At 37.2% G+C, this 21,712-nt stretch overlaps 1 long non-coding RNA gene across 2 annotated transcripts in view; it reads left to right on the top strand.

Moving 5' to 3' along the window:
• Window positions 1-14,157: 14,157 nt before the first annotated feature.
• Window positions 14,158-21,712, top strand: part of LOC134160960 (uncharacterized) — a 56,993-nt gene continuing 49,438 nt past the window's right edge. Inside the window, exon 1 of one of the 2 annotated variants that reach the window (XR_009963756.1) lies at window positions 14,158-14,613. This is a non-coding gene — a long non-coding RNA (uncharacterized LOC134160960). The remainder of the gene's footprint in view (window positions 14,614-21,712) is intronic. The other variant, XR_009963755.1, reaches the window with a different exon arrangement.

Raw genomic sequence — 21,712 nt, 5'->3', positions numbered from 1 at the left:
AGGAATGTGAATCTTTTAAAATTTATACATTGGCTTTGAGTATTTTTAAGCAGCACTTCTGAGCTCTAGTTACTGTCAAAAAATATGCTGTTTGTGACCTTTGAAGAATGAAAATGATAAAATTTCATCAAATCTTGAGAAAAGAGTGGGAACTCGGATGAATGATTCATTCAGATTTAAGAGTTTAAATTACAGGAAACCATATAAAAAAATTATCTGGTTTTGTTCTTGCCTTTTCTCTCTATCACACCTTAGGGCAGAATTCATGCTTGATTTACACCAATTTAAAACCATTAAAAAGGAGAAGTCTCACTTCTCCCATCCCCAGTTATATATTTCTGCTGGAAAGGGCAATGCTGCCTTTCAGTGAGGCATGACTTGAGTAGTTTCAAGTATTTGGAGAAATATTGTCTTAGATAAAAACAAAAGAAAGAGAGGCTTACTCTGGTGTACAGTAATATAGGTGGTGCTGGAAAGTTACAGATGTGCAGCTGGAGGTCTAACAGACTATATCTCTCTAGGTTCACTTCCTAGATCAGAAAGAACACCTTTCATGAATATTCATGTGAATTTACTTGCTTTCCAACTATACTCAAATAGTCAACTCTGTTGGCATGAACACAGAAAGCAAATGTCAAAGTTGCTTATGTGAGCTTTTCTGGAAGAAAAAAATAAATCTGGCCCTCCAAGAATGTTGGTTGAAACATTTATCTAATTAGGAAGAGAGATAACTGACAGGCAGCATTTCATCAGAATCCTGAAGCAATCATAATAGAGAATCAGAGTCATTCTTTTGGTTGACATATATGAACCCTTTCTGAATTAACTTCCTACTTACCTGAAAAAAAGAATGAAATTAGTGCCTATTAATGTACTAGTTACTTAGGCTACCAATATTTTTTCTCTTATATGGTTACATATGACTAGAGCTCATTATGTTAATTTCCTCTTAAGAAGACTGGATCTTCTCATTTTCTTTTTAACTATTAACATATAAAGCCTGAAGCTGAATCAGGTTATGTTTTGAAAATCTGGGAATTAACTGGGCATAATTAAATAGTATATTTTTGCAGACCTATGCATCAACAAGAGGCTTCAAATGCTTATTTAATAGCTGAACAGGTGGGAGAGACAAACCAAACATACCAATAGAATATGTCCTAGTCAGCATCAGAGTACAATTAATGCTGTAATATCTCCTTGGAAATACAAGCACTGGGAGATCAAGTTCATGACAAAGAGCACGTCTGTGTGCTTCAATTCTGGCTGTGTTGAGAAATGTGTCTAGAAGTGTCACCACTTCCTGTTTATTATCTTTCAGAAACTTCCAGGTCCAATTCACTCAGTTTATCTGAAAAATATTTTCCTCCATTGTCAGCACTTGAAGATTGACCTTAAATATGAGCCAAATCATGGACTCCTCATGATGAGTGCAGCAATGAATGCAGTACTGAAACCCATTGCTAGAATTACCATTACTCCCCTTTCCTGATATAAATTGCTCTATAATCTGTCCATTGTGAAGACTTAAGCATGCCAATTTTGTTACACAGAAAGAACAAAAGAAAAAGGACTTGACTAAGATAAAGCTAGGCATGAGTGAAGTAAAAATAAAAGGCAAGAAATGCTGTAATAGGCATATATTGGCCTATAAAAGCACAAATACTGTACTTCTGATAAAACTGAAGTTACAGAAGTTCTCTTTTGGTTACAAAGACAGGTACTTTTCTTACAGCATAACTAAACCTGCAGAACTCACTACCTACAAGTGATTAAGCAAACCAAGAGTTTCATTTTTTTTAATGGCTCAGATATTTGTCTATATAGTGAAATTAAAGAGGGTCTTTGCAACAAGAGAACAGCGCTCATCAACCCACTGTTTCATGTCATAAATCACAAGCTTGTGTGAGGCCAGGGCTGAGCATAAATTTCCTCAGTGGACAGCTGACGTGCAGAAGTTTCTGACGTTGGCAATTATAAGAGCAGTGAAAGTCACGCACTGAAAGTCACACACTTCTTGGCTGCATATACAGGGTTTCAGCTTCTTCACATTCTCCACTTAGTTGAGGTGTGCGGCTTCACTGCCAGCACAGATCATGATACAAAGCAAGCCAGGAGGGACACAGTCCTCCACCTGCACCCTGTTGAGCATCTGCAAACCAGCACAGTGTACATGCGCTTTCCAATGCCCATGTGGCCTCAGAGGTCCAAAATCAGAATTAAAGTTATGAACCTGCTACAAAAGTAAATTATAAAATATCGTGTGCAGCAGATATATTCAGAATATTACCCACATTTTCAGAATTAAGTAGCAACCTACTCTCTTGGAGAAAGCAATACATCTTTGAATGAAATTGCATTGCATACAAAACTATCAGAAACACACTTACAAACTTGTGGCAATTGTAGAAGTCTCCAAAATGCCTTATTTCTGCTTGTGTTTGCTAGTATGGTTTCAATCGTTGTCAGCCAAAACAGCAATGCATTGCAATTTAAGCCTTTAACTGCTGGGATCCCGTCAGTGGCCCACTAACACTGACTGGCTGTCCGTTTGCTTTCCCTCACGTCACAGCTGTACCGAGGGGCTCCTGAGCGCTGCTCGTCTGACCCTTGACACAGCCGGGAGCTGCAGAGCATGGGGGCTGAGGAGGCTGCGCTTGCCTTGCTGATGGCAGTGCTGGGCCTGGGGCTCTTCCTCCTTCTGCTGCCCCCATCCCTGCACCAGCGGTTCACAGCAGCACAATGTCTCCAATGCACGCCAACATCCAAAATGCTGTAGGTTGCTGCTACTCCTCACTAATACAAAACACAGTGGAACCCTCATCAGACAAAACTAGACCCATAATGGGAAGAATGAGGGAATTCTAGTTTGTTTCTTTGTTTTGCAGTATTCATCTCGGGTCATGGTTTTATGTAGACTACTGAATAACCTGGTGTCCTTTGCCGTAGAAAATAGGAATTAAACTTCTTAAAGACCTTTTGGAAAATTAATTTCAGAAATAATACTTCCTTATTGCTCACCTTATAATAAGTTGGCAACATTTTAAAATGTGTCCAGATTTCTCCCTGACAAGTTTTGGTATAAAGTATTAAAGACCCTGAAATGAGAAGTAAAGGCAATAGAAATAAGGTTGTTGTTTGTTGTGCTTTGGTGGGGTTTTTAATGACATTTTTCTTTTTTCCAAAATATTTTATTTTCAAAGGAATTGATCATTTGTTAAAAATTGCAAACTGGACAGTACACTGCCCCTTTCAGATTCCACTTTTATAATCCACAGAATCTTTGTGGTTAATCTTCTGTTAGACCCTGAAGTTCTTTGATGCATGCACATTATTTTCTAGAGATTGCCACCACATGAAAAGGGTGTTAATCCTCTACTAATTAACAACTTGTTGAGGTCGGTGGGGGTCAGCACTTTACATTTTTGACTTGGTGAATTTTTCGTTCATTGGAACTTCTTGTTCTCAGCAGTTCAGCTATTCCATCTTTTTTTTTTTTTTCTGGGTGTATTTTGTTCCATGTCAGCGATAGCATCTCCCTGTGCTGTTAGCCCACTAAGAACATACTAAAAGCTATTGGTTTGACATGGGATTCAGTTTCTTGTGACACTTGAGTAGCCATAGTACCTATTCTACAATTACTCTGATTACAAAGCCTGTTGCTTCATGCAGTTTAGGTGTTTTGTCTAGTTAGGAAATGGAGTTTCCACTGCTTTTGACAGCCATACTATGGACACATCTCACTGCATGCAACATTCCACAATAAAAATATAATAGAATACTTCCTCAAAATCATTAACATATTATAAAAAGTATAAAAAATGTTGCTATGGTAGAAACAAAAAAGTTAAAGGTCATCCCTTTTTACATAATTGGTGATATTTATATAAATATTTATTAACCTGAATTTAGTTTAATTAACTTCAGATAATTTTCTTTCACCATTGCCTTCACTGAGTGCAATGGCTTACACATACTTGAAATTGTATTAATCAGATTTCAAAATCAGACTTATTTCCCTTTCCGCCTGTTATCAAGAATGGAAAAAAAAAATGGTGGCTTTCTTTATGGAAAATGACACATGGCAAAAGTGTTCTTATATAAGCAACATCAACAAGATCTACCTTATTTTTTCCATAACATGCCAGTGAATCCTGTTTGTTCTCCAAACGACCACATAACAACCTTTCAGAGTACTGGCGAAATATAACTATGCTGCCCTATCTGTATATATTTTTTAAAAGGTTCTGCAGTTTGAAGCAGTGTAGATAGCAAGACAGTAGATGTTTTGTTTTGCATTCAGATCCCTCAAACTGAGAAAGGTACGTGAGAAAAGGCATCATAGAAGCAGATTAACAAAACTTGATGGGGGGGGGGGGAGACTATGAATGAATGAAGAACAAAATAGAAGAGCATCAAAACTGTCTGTATCCATACAGTAATTAAGAAACAGGTCTAACCTATGACTCTTCAACAATTTAATTACACATTGTATGAAAAAGCACATCCTTTCCTAAGAAAATGATTTTTCTATATTCAGATTAGATAGAAGACCTCTCTCATCCCTTTGGAGACAGACAAGGAACATAGGCATTCCCAATCTCTCTCCTCTACAAGCTTCAGTATTTGGCAATTTTATTTTCCTCATGACTCATTTTAATTCTTCTGCCTTCTTAAATAATCAATCATTATCTCTGCAGTCTCCTTCACCTAACTCCCCCCCCCCCCCATTTACTCGATTGCTTTCATCATTATTTGAACACCCATATTTCTAAAATAGCCTAACAAGAATGAGGAAATTCTCTTTGGAAGCTTGTTTCTTGGTCCAGCTTAAAATAAATGGAAACTGCTTAGAAAGAAAAACAAACAACAAAACAAAAACACTAAAACAAAACTCAAGGGAGCCCTGTGACTTTCACTCATAATGCCTTCAAAAACGCTTTAAAAAATACTAAACCATCATCTAAAACTGAAGTACAGATGCAGCAACATGCCTGCCTAGACACTGTGACTAATTACATGTTATGTAAACGGTATCTCGCAGACAGCACTGTATAGATGATAGACCATTAAGACAGTTTACAAAGGGAAGTGAGTGATCTTACCCTTCTGAATCTTGATTAAAGGAAAAAGAAAATTGTATAAATTGCTTGTCTTAAAATGATTTTGTTATCTGAAGCTCTGTAAGATCTTAGCACAACAGAGGTGACTCATGATCCAGAACTTGCCCTTTCTTTTGTTTTTGACAAGCAAAATACCTCCAGGGTACTGAAGCTCTGTGACTCTTCCTCAGGCATTATGAATGATGGGAGAATGAAGGTTTCCCTGAAGTACCTCTTATGAGTGCACACCTTTGGCTCCTATTACACAAAGCACTAATTATCTCCATAATTGTTTTTGAACAGTTATATTGGCTGTTGAGAAGAAGCAACTTCTGAGATTCCATTTATGCAGATGTATGTAAATATTAAAATAGCTGAAGAAAAAAAACAAAACACTTGTCTTCCTTTTCAGTATTCTCTTTGCAGAACTTCAGGAATTTCCCCTTTTTATTTATCAGCATCACTTTTCATTCCTTCACCTATTCAACTGTAGTAATAGATTTTCATGCAGATAAACTAATAATTCATTTGAAAGGCAATTCTTTCCTTAGCCTGTTAACAAAGTAAAGAATTTCCGTGGAAATATTGGCATTAAAACAGTACTATCATTTCAGCATTTTAAAAAGTTTCATTACTTGAGGAACTGAAGTATTAGATAAAGTTAAATTAGGCCACAAGAAAATATTTTTTTTTAAAAAAGGCGATGACCTAAATGGTGAATTGTGACAGCAGCCAAGTAAATAACTTAACAAGAAAAAGCTTTGCAGAATATTGATTTAATGCATCACTTAAGCAACAGAATATCTCAAACCCACATTATCCATGCTCTATTTCCCTGTACCTTGGACAGTTTATCTATTCACCTCTCTCAAAGGAACAAGCACATATTTCTACATGAATTGTTTGCCTATGATGTACAGTTCTTAACAGTATGATAATTTTTAGTAGAATTCTACTGTTGTGAAGGATATTCCTTTATACCAATTTTAGCATACTGGAATAAAAAAGCTACAGAACTTTAGCCAAGATACCTTATATATTAATTATCATCTTTACTCCATGAAAAGGTATCACTGCAAAATAAGGATTTTCACTATGTCAAAGGACTGTAAACCGCATAGCACAGAGTTTCTAAAAAGGCATTAAAAGAATGCCAAAAATCTGATACAAAATTACACTGATTGTAACATTTCAAGCCATGATTTAAATTCAGGACAAAGACTGTAAAGGCAGTGCTGTCTCACAGAAGGAGGAACCAAAAGCAGGAAAAGGTACTTACTGTTTTAATTTTTTTCTTTTTTTGTTTTTTTTTCTTAAGAAATTAAAGATTTTTTTTCCTACCAGCCTGTATTATTACCCAAAGTAAAATCTCTCTGTAAAGATTTTTTTCAGCTGAAATTCACCATTATCAATGTTAGGCCATTTAAAATGCATAAATGACAGCTTGATAGCTAGAGAGGCATCCAATCTGAATTCTCTGGTTTCCTTTCTGTGGCTACGGAGCTGAAGCTACTACTGCCTGACTCCATGGCACCCAGCTGCCACATCAGGTTCTGCACGTAGACAGGACTGCTCTAACATTATACACTAACATAGTCCTACCAAAGCCCTACATGGATGATGAATATAATGAACGAGGCCCTTTCCTACATGCCTGTCCTGAAGAAGTGTTTAAACCACCTTTTATCCAATAGTTTTGGTTTTCCCTGATTAAGCACTCAGTTTTATGTGAAATGGGCTAAGAAGATGAAGTTACTCAGCAGGTGATACAGGAATTGCACAGGGCAACAGAAACCCAAAGGAAACTATCATTTTTATGGCATTTTGCAAAACAGTAAATGGTCAGAACATTTTCCCCAGAACAGGTTTTGAATCTCTATTTGTTCGTAACATCCTCAGTAATTCCCATCACTGCTACCTAGTTTAAAGATTTCTTACCGGAAACCAGCAAAGAACATGGAGGTAAAGTTAGTGCTGATGAAATGAACTGCAGCTGAACTCGTTTTTAGCAACTCCCATTTCACCAATAGAAAAACAGGTTTAAGTTTTCAGGTCTCTTCTCACTCTTAAATGAGGTACACACAAGATCTTACTTATTTCCCTCCCCCTTTCCCTCCATGCTGTGGTAAAAATCTCCCAAGCTATTTGTATTCGACCCTTCGTGATATCTGCTAAGCAGATTTAAGGAATTACAGAAGTTACCTCCTGGCCAGTTTTATTTATCTTTTACAGCTAAAGGATGCTCCAAGAGTATTGTGGGAGCCTATTTGACCACCCTTAGTGATCTCCCCAGCTGAGCAAGGCAGGGAATAAGACTCATCTGTTCACCTCATGTTGATTTGTCATTTGACATCTGTGTCAGAACAACACTCTCTAAGAGCAGACACTTTGATGCCACTGCAGCTTTATCTCTGTCAAAACTAGAGCTGGGTGGACTATTACTGTGAATAATTTATTCAGCAGATTTCACCCTTTCTTCAGTTTAAGAGTTCTCTATACACATCCTAATTAAAAGAGATAATTGGCTTAATACTCAAGCACTTCATTCTTGTTCTCTTTGTCCAGAGGTGTCCTGAATAAAGGCAGGGGTGAAATCCTGGAGCCACTTAAGACACTGAAACCCACTTTCCTCCTTGATTTCACTAAGGTCAGGATCTCGGTCAAGGTCCCTCAAGCAAGAAGCTTCCAGTTTCTACTGTGATATATATGAGGTCCATAATTAAACAGTGGGAAGATACAAAAGAAATGGAGCAAGGGATACAGTAATAGGATCTTTAGATACCATCATGTCAGCTATACTTTAAAAAAAATAAAACCCAAACAAAAAAAATAAAACCAAAACAAAAAACCCCAAACCAAACCCCAAACCAACGCTATAGAGATTACTTAAATTAGGAGGACATTTAAGAGGGCTCAGGGTTGGATTTTGTTACATACAAGAACCAGACAAACGTGTGAGAATACTTTGGTGACTGTAATTATTTGAACAAGTGCAGTTTGAATTGACTTCCCCCTCTGCCTTCCCACCTTCCTTCCCTCTGCCAACAACCTATTTTTTAACTAGGATCAAAACACCCCCGTTAAAGGAATTATGTGGTCTTTAGTGTATAATAAATTCATTAATCAATATAGAATATATAATGGAATATATAATTAAAGATTAAAAGTCATTACTAGAGTAGCAGTTCTGTTCAACTTTTCTGTTCAACTAATAATCTATTTCTGAAAGCATCTCTACCCTGCATGCACCTAGCAAGGATCAGTGCCTGAAGGCAGCATTGAACTATATTCTCTGAAATGTCTAGTGTTTTGCTAGCAACTTCAAGCTCCTCTGTTCTTCAACATTCAGTCACTAAACTATTCTGCTTAAATTATTAAATCCTTTTAATTTAAATTTTCATAAGCTACTACAGGAGAAGTGCACATCCTTAAAGTAACAGGTCTGGCTTCTTGCAGGAAAACTATGGTATTAGTATTGCATTTATGCAGTATTAACTCCCCTTAAGAAAAGAACAAAATAAATTATTTCATTAAGGAGTAAAATGTGGAGGGCAGATGCTTAAAAAAAAAAAAAATACAACCCTTTTGAAACTCTCTTGGTTTAAGACCACCCAAAATTGGAACAGAAATGGGACAAACTAGTTACTATCTAACCCCTAAAAGACTGAGATATCCAACAGGAATAATGAATCAAGAAGTCGCAGGTCTCTTTAGATCAAAATTATTGAAAAAGAAGAAAAATAATTTCCAAGATGTATTATATTGGTCCCTGAGCAAAAGCTGACTTTGAAAAAAAAGTTGTAATATATTTTAATTTTAATATATACCAAAGAAAATGTTGCAAGTGCTAATGATGTGTTTCCTTGCAATGCTTTAATCTCACCAATAACACTGTAATTCTTTTTCTGACAGTACTATAGAGGTAGGACAATTGAAGGATTCCTCTATTAAATTCTGTTACAGATGAATGTATTTTACACTATATATTTCCTCAGTGGAGAGATTATTTATCCCAAGGATTTATATATTAAATTAAAAAAAAAGTATTCAAAACTAGACCACCCATGGCTTTTGAATGAAAAGACTTCAACATACAAACCATGAACTGCTAAATACTATCATTCTTCACAAAATACTGAATAACACAAAATACTGATACGTTTCAGATTTTGAATCCAAGAGAATATCTTAGAACAGAAGGAAATTAGAATATAAAATGCCACTTGCAGACTTCTATAAGGAAGTAGCAGTTTGACAGAAAACTTATAAAATACATATGTTTATTTATTATTATGGTTAAATTGGGAAAGAACTTACTTGAAAAGCAGAAAAAGCTATGTAACCTGTAAAAGTAGTCTAAAGAAAAAAGACCTGTTGTGATCACCAAGTCAGGCTGCTCCTACAGAGTCAATTGGTTTTGTTGTTGCAAAAATTGGGCCGGCTGTTTCAGGCCTGTGTATTTGAGGGAAAATAGTTTATCATGAAAGGAATTAAGGGAAAAAGATGACCAAAGAAAAAGAATAAAAATGGAAGGATTCAACAAAAAAAAGTCACAAAGGAAAAATAAATATATAAATAAATAAAAGGAGCATCATTTAAAAGAAATCATTAGACTTCCTGGAATATGCAGATGTGATATAAAAATTGTTCAAGTATCTTTCATTTCAATAGTACCTTAATGGTAACAAGGGATTTTATCTATTTTAAGCTTGAGGTATGTCAGCTTAAAAGCATGGCTGATAACTAGCTTTACTGATCAGATCTTTATGGGTGTCATAATTCTATGGCACCCTAAATTTAGGCAAGCTTTCAGATGTTTGCATCACAGTTTCATCTGAGCAGTATTGCAGTTACCAATCCACTATTTACATAAAATTCTGTTTTATCTAGAAATTTTCTCCTCAAATACATTTGTTAACAGATTATTTTAATATTCACTTGCGTAAACTTGTAAAAATTTTAGAATCAAATAGCTGAAAATCATGGATTTTTCCTGATGTTATCAGCTCGTCTGAATGAGATGTTGACGAGATACGAATTCCCCACCAACAGTCCTGTAGCCAACATCAGGTTTATAAATACAAAACTTATAGCTCAAACTATACATGAATTTCAATACATAAAGTTCAATAACCTACTGAATCTGATATGGTTTTTGTAGTAGGTATATCTAGATTACCTAAACTATCCACCAAACCTTGGCCCTAAACAGATCATGCAGCTAAAACAGGAATACATTTGGACCTTCAGTAGTAACTGGATACTTGTTTCCTCTCTACCTGCTGAAAATCTTCCCAGTATCTCACATGGTTTCATTCACTTTGTCTACTGAAACAGAAAAGACAGAGGTATAAAAAAAGTCTAGGTTGGAAAAAACCTCTACACACAAAACAAACTCCCAAAAGCTGTATAAAATCAGTTATGATATTGACAGCTTTGCTGGTGATTTTTCTTTCTGGAAATGGTAGATACTGCAACCTGGCCAGCTGGTTCATGTGCAGCACAGATGACTTCGCATTTCAGCTAGTTTCACCCCTTCAGGTGCAGTAGCAAACCTTCCTTAACAGCCCTCCCATACAAGATGCATTTGAAAACCTCCTTATGTTAGTTTAGGCTTGTAATTCACTAGTGTATAAAACCATTTCCAGGACAAATGCACACATGCACACACTGCAAGTGATGCGTCCTCCCAGGCTCTGGTAATTCCTCTCTTTGAAATGGCTTTTGGGTGCCCTTTGTCCACTTGCCTGCCCTCAAAGATTTTCAATGACTTTGCTTCTTCTCTGCCTTTTTCCAGCTTCTCCAGTATCTTCTGGTTTGGGTTTTGACCGATTTCTTCCTTCCTTATGCATTACCAACACTGAGGGATTTTACTAGCAGTGACTAATATAAGATTTAAACTTTAGCAGATACCACCTACTGCTGAATTATAAAAAGCAAAGGTGTATAGAACAGCAAGAATTCTCTGGCAAAGTTGCAAGCAAATCTGTACAGTAAAGTTCAATTATTTTCCACAGAAAGAAAAATGGAAAAGCTTAAAAATGCTGTGCAACATGAAACCTACATCACACACATTAGAACTGCATTTGATTTTCTGAGGAAACAGTTAAAATGTTTTCAGAAGAATCCATTTATATAACACAACACATCAACATGCAAGCTGTGTAAGTGCCTTCATTCTAAGCAGCTTCTGAAATAAATTTATCTGACTCTGTTGATTTTTTGCCTTTCTAAATGTAGCACACATTCCTAAAAAGAAGCCAAGAGGCAAATCTCCTCCTTCCCCCCAAACAGTCTTTGAGCTTAGATTTACACAAGAAAAAAAAAAACGCTAGCTTTTTTGTAAAGTTGTGTGGGAATGCCCTCCGTATGAGTGAATAAAGGCCATCCTACTTTTGTCCCCTCATACCCTATGCTTTCTAATAATTCCAAAGAATTAAGAAGAACTATTGTAGTGACTACCATTTATAACTGCTTTAGTTGTCTCCTTATTTTCCTAGAGTTCCTGGACAGGGGACAGTGAAAATTCTTAGGAACAAGACCCCTATTAGGCAGAAGTTAAATGTTTTTACCACTTTGCTACATCAGAGCAAACCCATAAATAGAAGCCTGTTCTGTCAGTGGATGGAATCACTGAGGACCACATAGCAGTAACAGTACAGTATCCATTCTAAGCCAGCCCTGTTCTCAGAGCAACATCTTGGCTCACATCTTAAATGTCATCACAATGATGCTTCAATTTGCAAATTAATGCTATTTTCCACACCATGGTAATTTTATGATGCTCTCATTCTTTGTCTCTTACAACCATGAATGCTTCTCTAGTAACCAATAACAGACAAAGCCGTAGTTTATTTTTCAAGAAGAGTGAACATAACTTTTAAATTTCTTTTCAATAGAGATAATATGGACAGTAAGATGTCCGTTGAAATACATAAATACATGTAAATATGCACTTCTCACTGCAGGGAACAGCCATGCTAAGTATTAATTTGGAGTCTTAAATACTATGAGTCACAAAAGCATCTGCTTGTATCACCCAAGTCTTTGATTCATGCCTCAAGAAGCACAGGTAAACAATCACTGTTCCAGATTCCCTAAATTTTCCTGAAATTCACTCATGATTTGTTTGAATGAATACTTCAAACAATATTTGTTTGAATACTAAATGAATTCAGATGTTTATTCCCTCTCTTTAAATAGCTTTTCAGCATTTTAAAATCAGAAATTGACATTCATGACAAAGATGTATTTAAGACGAGACCGTGTACTGGTCTTAAAACCAAAGAGTTTACAGCTCTCTGGAGTAAGGTTTCTTTTATTAGTATTTCTTCCCATTTTAATTGAATTAAAGAAAACCAAAAAAAAGGAACCAAAATTATGAAGACCACCAGCGCTGTAAAAAAAAGAAAATATCTCCCAGGGTTTCCAGTTCTCTCTCCTCAGTGCTCTGGAGTCCAGATGTGGAAAGCCCAGTGGAGCTGAAAACATTTTTGGAGGGTGGAGAGAAAGTTTTGATGCTACTGCTGTAGCCTTATTTTATCCAAACCAGACAATTACCTTTCTTCATTAAGAATAAAAAGCCAAAGGCAACCACCACCAAACCCCACCTTTTGTATATTAGTACACAAATTAATTTTAATTGAGCCTGGTAAAGAAAAATAAATGCTCCGCAACTTAGCACTTACAAGCAAAGAGGCCTTGCAAGGCTGCTGCCTTAACTCAGACCATATATCATCTCTGAAATCCTCTTTGTCCAGCGTGCAAGTATATTTTTAAGATACATATTTTTCCTGCTCCCATATTGAGCAAGCCCATATTGATTTGCTGCAGTGACACCAGGTCACAAGCTACGTAGGAGCATTCCCATATCTTATGCAGCTACACCTGGAATATGGTGCTCAGCTAAGTGATGACAAGGGTGGTCAGTGAGGTGATGATAAAAGTCTATAAATAGCTCAAGAGGGTGAACTCTAATGAGGAATAAGTATTGTTTTAAGGTGGTCTGAACAAGCTTGATTGGTAGAAACAAAAAGATGTCCTGACACCCGGAGCCAGGCACAAGTTGCTGAATAGGAGCTTGCACATGGTACAAATGCCAGCAGTTCATTTGGGCTTCGCCTTGCATGCACCACAGGCGTATAATGAATTTACTATTTCAGAAAAATCATTATGGTAGACTTCAAATATAGTAAAGACCTTCAACTGCTAAATTAGTCCCTAAATTCAATAGTCCACCAACAGGAGCCACATGTTCAGGGTATTTAGCTACACCAGACAAAGCCCTAGAAACAGAGAAGAAGAACTAAACCTGCCCAGAAAGGAGAACAGACATAAACCCTGACAAATCTGTCATACCTTCACTTTCCATGGTTCTGGAAAAACATGCACGTGGGACTTGGGAAAGGTCTTTTTAATGAGGGTTAATTGGAGAAGTATGTCACACATGACTGAGTACCATTTCAAATAACTGCTCATGCTGGCATAACTAAATCAGGCAAATGACAGAACACCAAAATAGGGAATACTCAATCTTCTTCCCTCCTATTTAATCTTTATAATTTCATTATTCTCAAAATATCCAAATATCTGACATTATAGATTTTATTGAATTTATTGCTTCTTTTAAAATATTATGAGCACATCAGTATATTCCCCAGTGATCCAATAGTTCTACTAAATATATTTTCTATTGTCATTCAAATTATTAGTCTATGCTAATTGGAACTGCTGGATTTGTTTGTCTGGCTTCTGTGATGCAAAAGCTCCAGTTATGTGATCCTGATAAAGCCCTTTCTGGGCTTAAAAAAAAAAAGAAAAAGTCTAGAAAGGAGAAAATAACCACACTTTAGCCAGCCAGAATAGAGTTATTCCTGCAAAAATCATCGTACAACCTGTAGCACTGCATTACTTAAAAAGTCAAGTCCCTAGCCCTGAACCAAGTCACTTCAGTTTCTCCGCGCTGCCCAAGTTAACTGCAAGCATTTCCTGACACCCAGAGCGCAGGCAGAAAAAGGAAAAACGTCGACTTGAGAAAAGCACAGCTTCCAATCCCCACCCACCAGCTTCAGTCAAAGGGATGACTTCAGTCCCTTTCTTAACTAATCCTGTCACTGTAAAATCCTACAGTCATTCTTCCACACATAAAGGGAAAACGGACTCACTAGGAGGACTTAGACTCTTTCAGCTTGAACTGTTAGCCAATGGTGGAAATGCAAGAATGCTGAAGTTGTGCCTTCGGAGCCAATAGAGTGGATTTGTGTGTCCCACATGACTGTGTTTCCCCTGTCTTTCACATGGGCAGTATTTAGTTCAATTCAGAACTGCAGATAGTATAGCGTGCAGAGCAGCAATGGGATGTCTGAGCACAAGTGGCTGACTTCCAGGCGACTTCAGGAAGCGCATTTGTAATATTTCTCCTGAATTAAACTGGGATTCTGCACTCTTGACATCCTCCGACCCTCCTTGTCTCTGCAGAAGGAGACAGCGACCTGCACAGCACAGCAAAACTGTGAGTACGGAGTCTATTTTTATTTTTACCCAGAAAAACAAATCTCTTCAAATTGTTAAAATGCTGTCTGCAACTGAACTGATGGTTACTTTTTCTGATGAGACAAACAAGTAGCTAAAGTGTTATTCAAATTCAGACAGAATTTTTGCATTCTTCAATGAAAAAAAAAAAGAAAAAGGAAAAAAAAAAGAAAAAAGAGAAAAAAAAAAGAGTTATTCTCCAGGGCAGTGCCTGCATGCACACTGCATGCCACACTGCTTCCTGACATAGCCAGCATGCTGCTTTGTTCATAAAGAAAAACAAAGACAAAAAGCCCGACACACGTTATGTTGTTCACTTTTATTTGTACTCTGTGTCTAATCAGGCCTGATCTGTCCCCAAGGGGCAAAAAATAAAGGCAAACTTTAACTCTGCCAGCAAGGGCAGCCCAGACTTTCCAGACATCTGACAGTTATTATAATTAGCTATGAAAGACAGCGAAGACACTTTGGGGCAAATAGCTCTTACATTTGGAACAATGAAGTCGAGCAAGGTTCCCATCCCACCCCTTCCACGGGGGGAGGGGGAGAGGCGAGCCAACGGAGGGGAGTGTTAGGAAAGGGTTATGGCTGGACTGAAAAAACACAACTAACATAATATCTGGACTCACTCAGCACAAGGAGAGGCTTTTTGATAAGCAACTTTACCTCTCGATAGCAGCTTGCATTCACTTGGATTCCTGGCAGGGTGGGAAAGGGTGTGGGGTTCTTGGCAGCATAACGTCAGAAGGTCGGGGTGGAAGGGGCAGCGGGGGCAGAAAGAAGAGAATATCTATAACAAGAGACATTGCAATTGCTTCCCAGAGCTTTGCTGGCCAGATCTCCTTAAGCCCAAGTTGCTTTCTGGGCAAGATTTACGAGAGTTCTCAAACAGAAGCAACAGACAAAGCAGAGTTGTTTGGTTTTTTTTTTCTTCCTTCTTCTCAGGAAAAAAAATTGAACCCAAACGGGTAACTGTGTAATAAGAAGCACTAATTTGCATTTTTGTTCATTTTCTCTGCCCCCACATGTTCATGAGACCTTTAATAAGATCTCACCCCCACACACACACACACCCCCCCCCCGACTGCATGCTTCTTCCCACCCCACCTTCCCCTACCAAAAGTTAGATTCTGAAAACTACCATCAGAAGGGAAAAAGCAAAGACAATAGAAATCTGACTCTGTCCTGGCTGGGCTGGATCTCTAATAGAGCATGAAGTAAAAACAGTTGCTAAGTGAAAGATGAGCAGAATGCTTTAAAAAAAAATTAAAAAAAATGAAAAAAAATAAGTGCAATAAGGAGAAATTGCTGAAAGACTCCAGACGCTACTAATTATGGCTTAAATAAATCTTCCTGGACAGATGTTTGCTTGCTCCCACTGCGGGAAAAGGAACGTTAAAAGAACACCCCCCCCCCCTTTTTTTTTTTTTAAAGAATTTGACATGAATGTCTTACCTTTTTTTTTTTTTTAAAAAAAAAAAAAATACACCATTTTATTCTTTGTCTGCCCTCCTGTTATCTCCCCCTCCCCCAACCGCCGCCCACTGTGAGCTGAGACACCTGAAGGCTAGACACAATGATCAACAGAGCACTGCGCTCGCCTGTCTGGATTCCAGCCAGATTTCTTTTTTTTTTCCCCTTCACAATCAAGGAGCCTGCACGCAATGCATGGCAAGCCCCTCACTCTGCTATGTGCAGATCAGACAGAAGTCTGAACCGCGTTGCAGAAAGATTAAAGGCAAACACAAGCCTTTCTTCCTTATGTCGGCCAAGCTCGGTTTCAACTTGATTGTGATTTGCAAGAAAATATGAAATAAGAAACTTTGCAAACATAGATAGGCACCTTATTGTAAAAAACATGTGCATGTGTGCACACACGTTCTAACACGGTGTAAAAAATAAGGGCATCCACTGTTCCCCATTTTACAGTGGTTTACACTCTAGCTGTACAGTCAATGCAGTATTTTATGTTAAGTTCATGCATCACTTACATAATTTGCCATGTAGCTCAAATACTATGAACAGATTTTGTATATGTACAGATTACACTACAGGCAAATAGATGGTGTACACAGACCTACATCTAAAAGGCAGTCAAACTGAAATATTTAAATATATTTGGGTTTAGAGAGATTAGCAAGATCTCCTAGACAGTTTTGTGGCAGTTTTAAACAAGACAGTAGTAAAATGCTTCACAAGTAGGTTGTCTTCAAGCCACAGAAGGGGAGCGTGGCAGGGGACTAGCTAGCTGGCCTCACAAGCCTCCTCCGCCTTCCTGTTGCCACAGCCCAGAGAAATGCTGACTGGCTCAGTGCCATAAAGTTGTTCTTGGGAATGCAGTACTCCCCAAAATAGTTGCTCTCCGTTTGGTGTGGCTATGGGTGGGGTTAGCAGAAGCATACAGGGAAAAGGGAGATTCAAAGCATTTATTCTATTTAATTTTTAAATGTATGGTGTGCAGACCTATTTTCTAAAAGTTCTTTGAAACTGCATTGTCTTTTGGTACAAAGTATGGCATGATGCACATGGCAATTATTTTCTGCTTTTCACTATGTATTTTGGGCAAAAAAAAGACTCAAAAGGAAAAACATGTTTTAAACACATGCATACGTACACTGCTTCTAATTTAGTCCTGGAAAGGCTTAAACTATATTTTAGTCACATTAACAGGTATTGTAATACAAAGATAGGCTTTGTTTTGTTTTGATATATAAAACAAAAATGTATTGCTTATAAGCAATATTAAAAAAAGGAAACCAGTATAAGTGTCCCATAAATTTAGTCTTAGAAAGAACTTCCTTCCAAATAGCAGTAGAAACATACAAACAAAAGGTTACATGTGGTGGCAACAATATCCACAGGCAAGGTAAATATACTAGAAAAGAGATTTCAGAGAAGTGGATGGAATGAATTTTCTGCTGTCAAATTTGTATTTATGGATTGTTTGGGGTTTTTTAAACAACAGATTTATCACTTTTCTGAAGGAACATTTACATACCTTGTATGAAATATACAAGCAAACAGTGCAGTGGTCATATGATAAGTATATACTTGCAAGTTACATGTATATGCATATACACATGTTCACTAGTATTAACATGCTAAATTCCTTTCTACTTTTACTGGCATATTATTCTTGAAAAACAAAATTTGTCACTTATGTTTCACAAATGTGTTTCAAAATAATGCCTGCAGCTACATTTTGAAGTGCTGACACTGAAGTGTATTTTCTTAAAGGTAATGACAATAACCAACCATATATTTTTATCCATTTCCTAAGACTGAAATCCTATGCAAATCAATTCCTCTAAACTTTAGAAGTCATATACATCCTTTTATTATAAGGGATTTCAACTGGCAACTTATTTATTGTTTACCAGTGCAAAAGCAACAACTAATCACATAAAAGCATTAGACCTGAGTATACGAACACAGGGCCCTTGCCTTCATGTTTAGTTCAACACTCTCCCCTTCTTCCAGTAAAGTCTCTTGGGTTTTGTGAATGCTGGGAGTTCAACAGTTTTGGCTTAAGTAGATAGGAGATATAAATGCCCAGTGTTTTTTGCAAATACGATATTATCCTCCAGCTGCTGTTTTCCAGGCACCCGAGATTTGGAGCTATGTGTTTTAGCTTTTTATACAAACAGTTTATTCATCTAAATGTGAAAAATTCTGACCTGTGTTTTTGTGCTGACTTATTTAAACTTTCAAATAGTTGATGTTGAGACAAAGCAATCATAGAAGTTTATGCATATTTTTGACTCCTTTCCCTAAGAAATTTATGTCTGTTACAGCTCATCTCTTAAGTCTATGGCCTTCAATTGGTTGTGCAAACTCGATGGTGTCACTTGCAGAAACCTCAAGTTCCAATTTCTGTTTTTAAACTCTCCTCTCCCCTCTTCCCCCATACTTCCTCTGTTGCATCTGCTTGTTTGAGCTTTTCCTAGTCTAAGCAGAAGTGTAACTTTTAGCCATAAGAATAGAGAGCTCAGGATTACTTCCAAAACTTTCAGAAAACTGGTTGTTTCACTTATACCTTTACACAGCAGAAGTAATTTGAGAGCCTACCAGAAACATCCTCAGTCTCAATAAGGTAACAGGTCCAAATAAGCTCATGTAATTACAGATAGGAATTCCTGAGAACCGTGCATTGCATTTTTATAGATAAAAAGCCCAGAGTGTTTTAATGTAAACAGATTTCTCTGCGATATTTTGCCAAACTGCTGCAAAGCTCAAACTACAGTTGAGCCAAAATGACTTTCGGCATGGTACAGTTAGACCAGATGGCCACGTGTTCTTTTCTTATTTAGATGAGACTTTTCCTTTCAATAACATCTTTCTTCCTGACCTGCTTAAAAATTCCAGCGAATGAAATCAGCACAGGATTTTCAATTCTAATTGACCATGTGCAGAGGAAGGGCCAGTAGAGAAATCAGTAGGGCCATTGTAAGGCACACTGCATCAATCTCCCCTTTGTCCTGAATCTTTTCTAGCATGAGCTAAAATAATTAAGATTATTTCATTTATATTATTTGTACAGAAGCATATCTAGTCATGTTCCGGCAAAAATCATTGCAAGTTCCTTTTTTTACAAACGCATGTAACGAGGAATATGTATGTCTATTACACACCAGATAAACAGGTACCCAGCATCATTAACAATCAAATATTTAAAAAAGAAAAACAAAAAAAACATACCAAAACTCAAGAAAAGAGTGAACAAAAGAAGGAAAAGTGTGGGTTCATTAAAGCATGAACTGCTTTGCCTTTTCTAATGAAGTCAGAAAGTCTGAAATAAAAAAAGCCTAAAAACCAGAATTATTTTTTTCACTGTCCAAAATGCTCACCCTTAAAGTGTCTGTAATCTTCAATCTATTACTTTGCCTGCATAGATTTTACACACACCACCCACACTATGTGGGATGGTGAACATGGTCTCACTTCTTTCTGTGTGATCTAGATGCAAAGTACAGATTGTAAATACTGTATATATCACACACAAACATCTATAGAAATATGAACACAGATGACATCATTACAGTCTTACCTTACTATTTTATTTGGATTTAGTGAGATTATCTGTGAAGCGATATAACAATATTGAGATTTAACAAGTAGTGTATGCTAAAGATGCACAAGGTCCTATCCACATGTTTACATAGCTCACGGATAAGGTAAGTGGGTAAAATGAATCCTTTAAAGGAAAAGTTGGGGGGGGGATCAATTGAAAGCAATACAGAGCAAATTGGGTTGGGTTTTGGCTTGGTTTGAGTTGTTTGCTTTCTGGTTTGTTGTGGGTTTTTGTTTGGGGAGGGGGGTTGATTGGCTTTTTTTTTTTCTTTTTACATAAGGAAATAACTTAGTAACAGATTTATTATTCCTGTACTATTTTGAACAATTCCAGCTACTATTCACAGTTTAATTTTGAGGGCCTGATGGTTTCAGATCGTAACTAGAAGCCTGAATCAGATTGTAACTAGAAGCCTGAATCAAGAAAGAACCAAACAGCTCTAAAAAATAATTTCTGAAATATAATTATGGAAATGTTTTCACTAAGGTAGCCTTCTTCAGTTTAATCAATTTTTTTTTCTGAAAAAAAAAACAGGTTTTTATTAAAACCCTGATCAGTTTTTAAATGTAAGGTGAAAAACAATCCGGAAGAAAATGCAGTGGGTAGCATGGCCTTTGCTGTATGTCAAGCATCCAGTCCAAGTTACACGTGCGTGAAGAAACATGCCTGAGAATATAAAACAAAGCACAGACTTTGGAACTGGCCAGGCAGACATGGTAAAAGGTCTGGTTTCAGCTCTCTAGTAAGATATTTTGTTGCCTTGGGCAAATCATTTAACTGCCTGACTTCTCATCTACGTCATATTAGTACAATTCAAGTTTTGAATTTGTGATTATTATTGCGAGTTCAGCATTGAAATACCACAGCAAAGGGTACTAGAGACACCTCAGATGCTTGAAAAGACTATAAAATCCCAGATAGAACAATAGCATTTTTGTTACTGTTGTTGCTATTAATTGGGTTATATTTTGTGCAATATTTCTGTAACTAGACAAAATACAAAGACTTGCTCAAGAGGTTCATATAACTCAATTCTAGTCCAAGTTCCTCAAGTTTTTCCATGTACTCGAACACTGACTTTTTATTTAACGTGCAACAAAACATCAGAGTCAAAATAAGTGGAAGATACTACTGTCTGTAATGACGCTCTATATTCAACATTAAGGGCTAAGACTAAGTCATGCAAGGCCTAACACTAAGAGGCTAACTTTTGTAGAGTAATAGCTTGTTTAACAGACTGTTCCATGGTACCAGTGAGACTAACTGCAGACTGAAGTGCTGCACTGCATGACCAGGAATACCAAGCCTGAGCCTTACCTAGACATTTACTACCTCCAGTATTTGTGCACTAAGGATTTGATCTTGTTCACAGCATTGATCATATTTTCACTTAGAAAGACTGAAGGCCACCTAGAGAATCACTTCCATGCTCAAAGTTCAGCACATGTGTAAAGCATCATGTTGAAATAGGTTTTTGATTTCTAGAGAATCCTATGCTACCCAGCATTTGCTGGGTACTGGCCATTTTGCTGGTGGTCATTATATTGCACTCCCAGTTTCACCTTTCTGTTTCTCTTGACAATTCTTCGATTCCCCCCATTAGACAGACTGAGTTAGAAACCCTAACAATCACAGGAACAGAGACCAGTGGGCCTGAAACAATGAGATTTCACAGAATATTTTGAGGCTGCCATTTTGTGACTACCTGAAGTGATAATATCACACAAATGGACCCAAAAACTTCCTTTTCCTTCAATGAGCAAATACAGGGGGTCGCTGTGCAAAAGAAGAAAAGCAATTTCTCTGCTGAATGTTTCTATTAAACAATGCTCATGCACAGTACGAAATACATACTCAGACGCTCAGCTATGCTGTGTCAGTGCTGTTCAGGAGTTCAGAAAATTAAGGCAGTGTGGCAGATCTGCTGGTCATCTCGGCAGGTTTGCAGAAGCGTAGGGGTAGTGAGATGCAGGAAAAAAGAAAATATCCTCCGTGGAAGTATGGCCTC

Source organism: Pezoporus occidentalis, unplaced genomic scaffold, assembly GCF_034315485.1.
Source record: "Pezoporus occidentalis ecotype Australia unplaced genomic scaffold, CSIRO_AGI_Poc_V1 ctg167, whole genome shotgun sequence".
Taxonomy (NCBI): Eukaryota; Metazoa; Chordata; class Aves; order Psittaciformes; family Psittacidae; genus Pezoporus; species Pezoporus occidentalis.
Note: the sequence above shows the minus strand (reverse complement) of the source record. Positions and strands in the feature narration are given on the sequence as shown.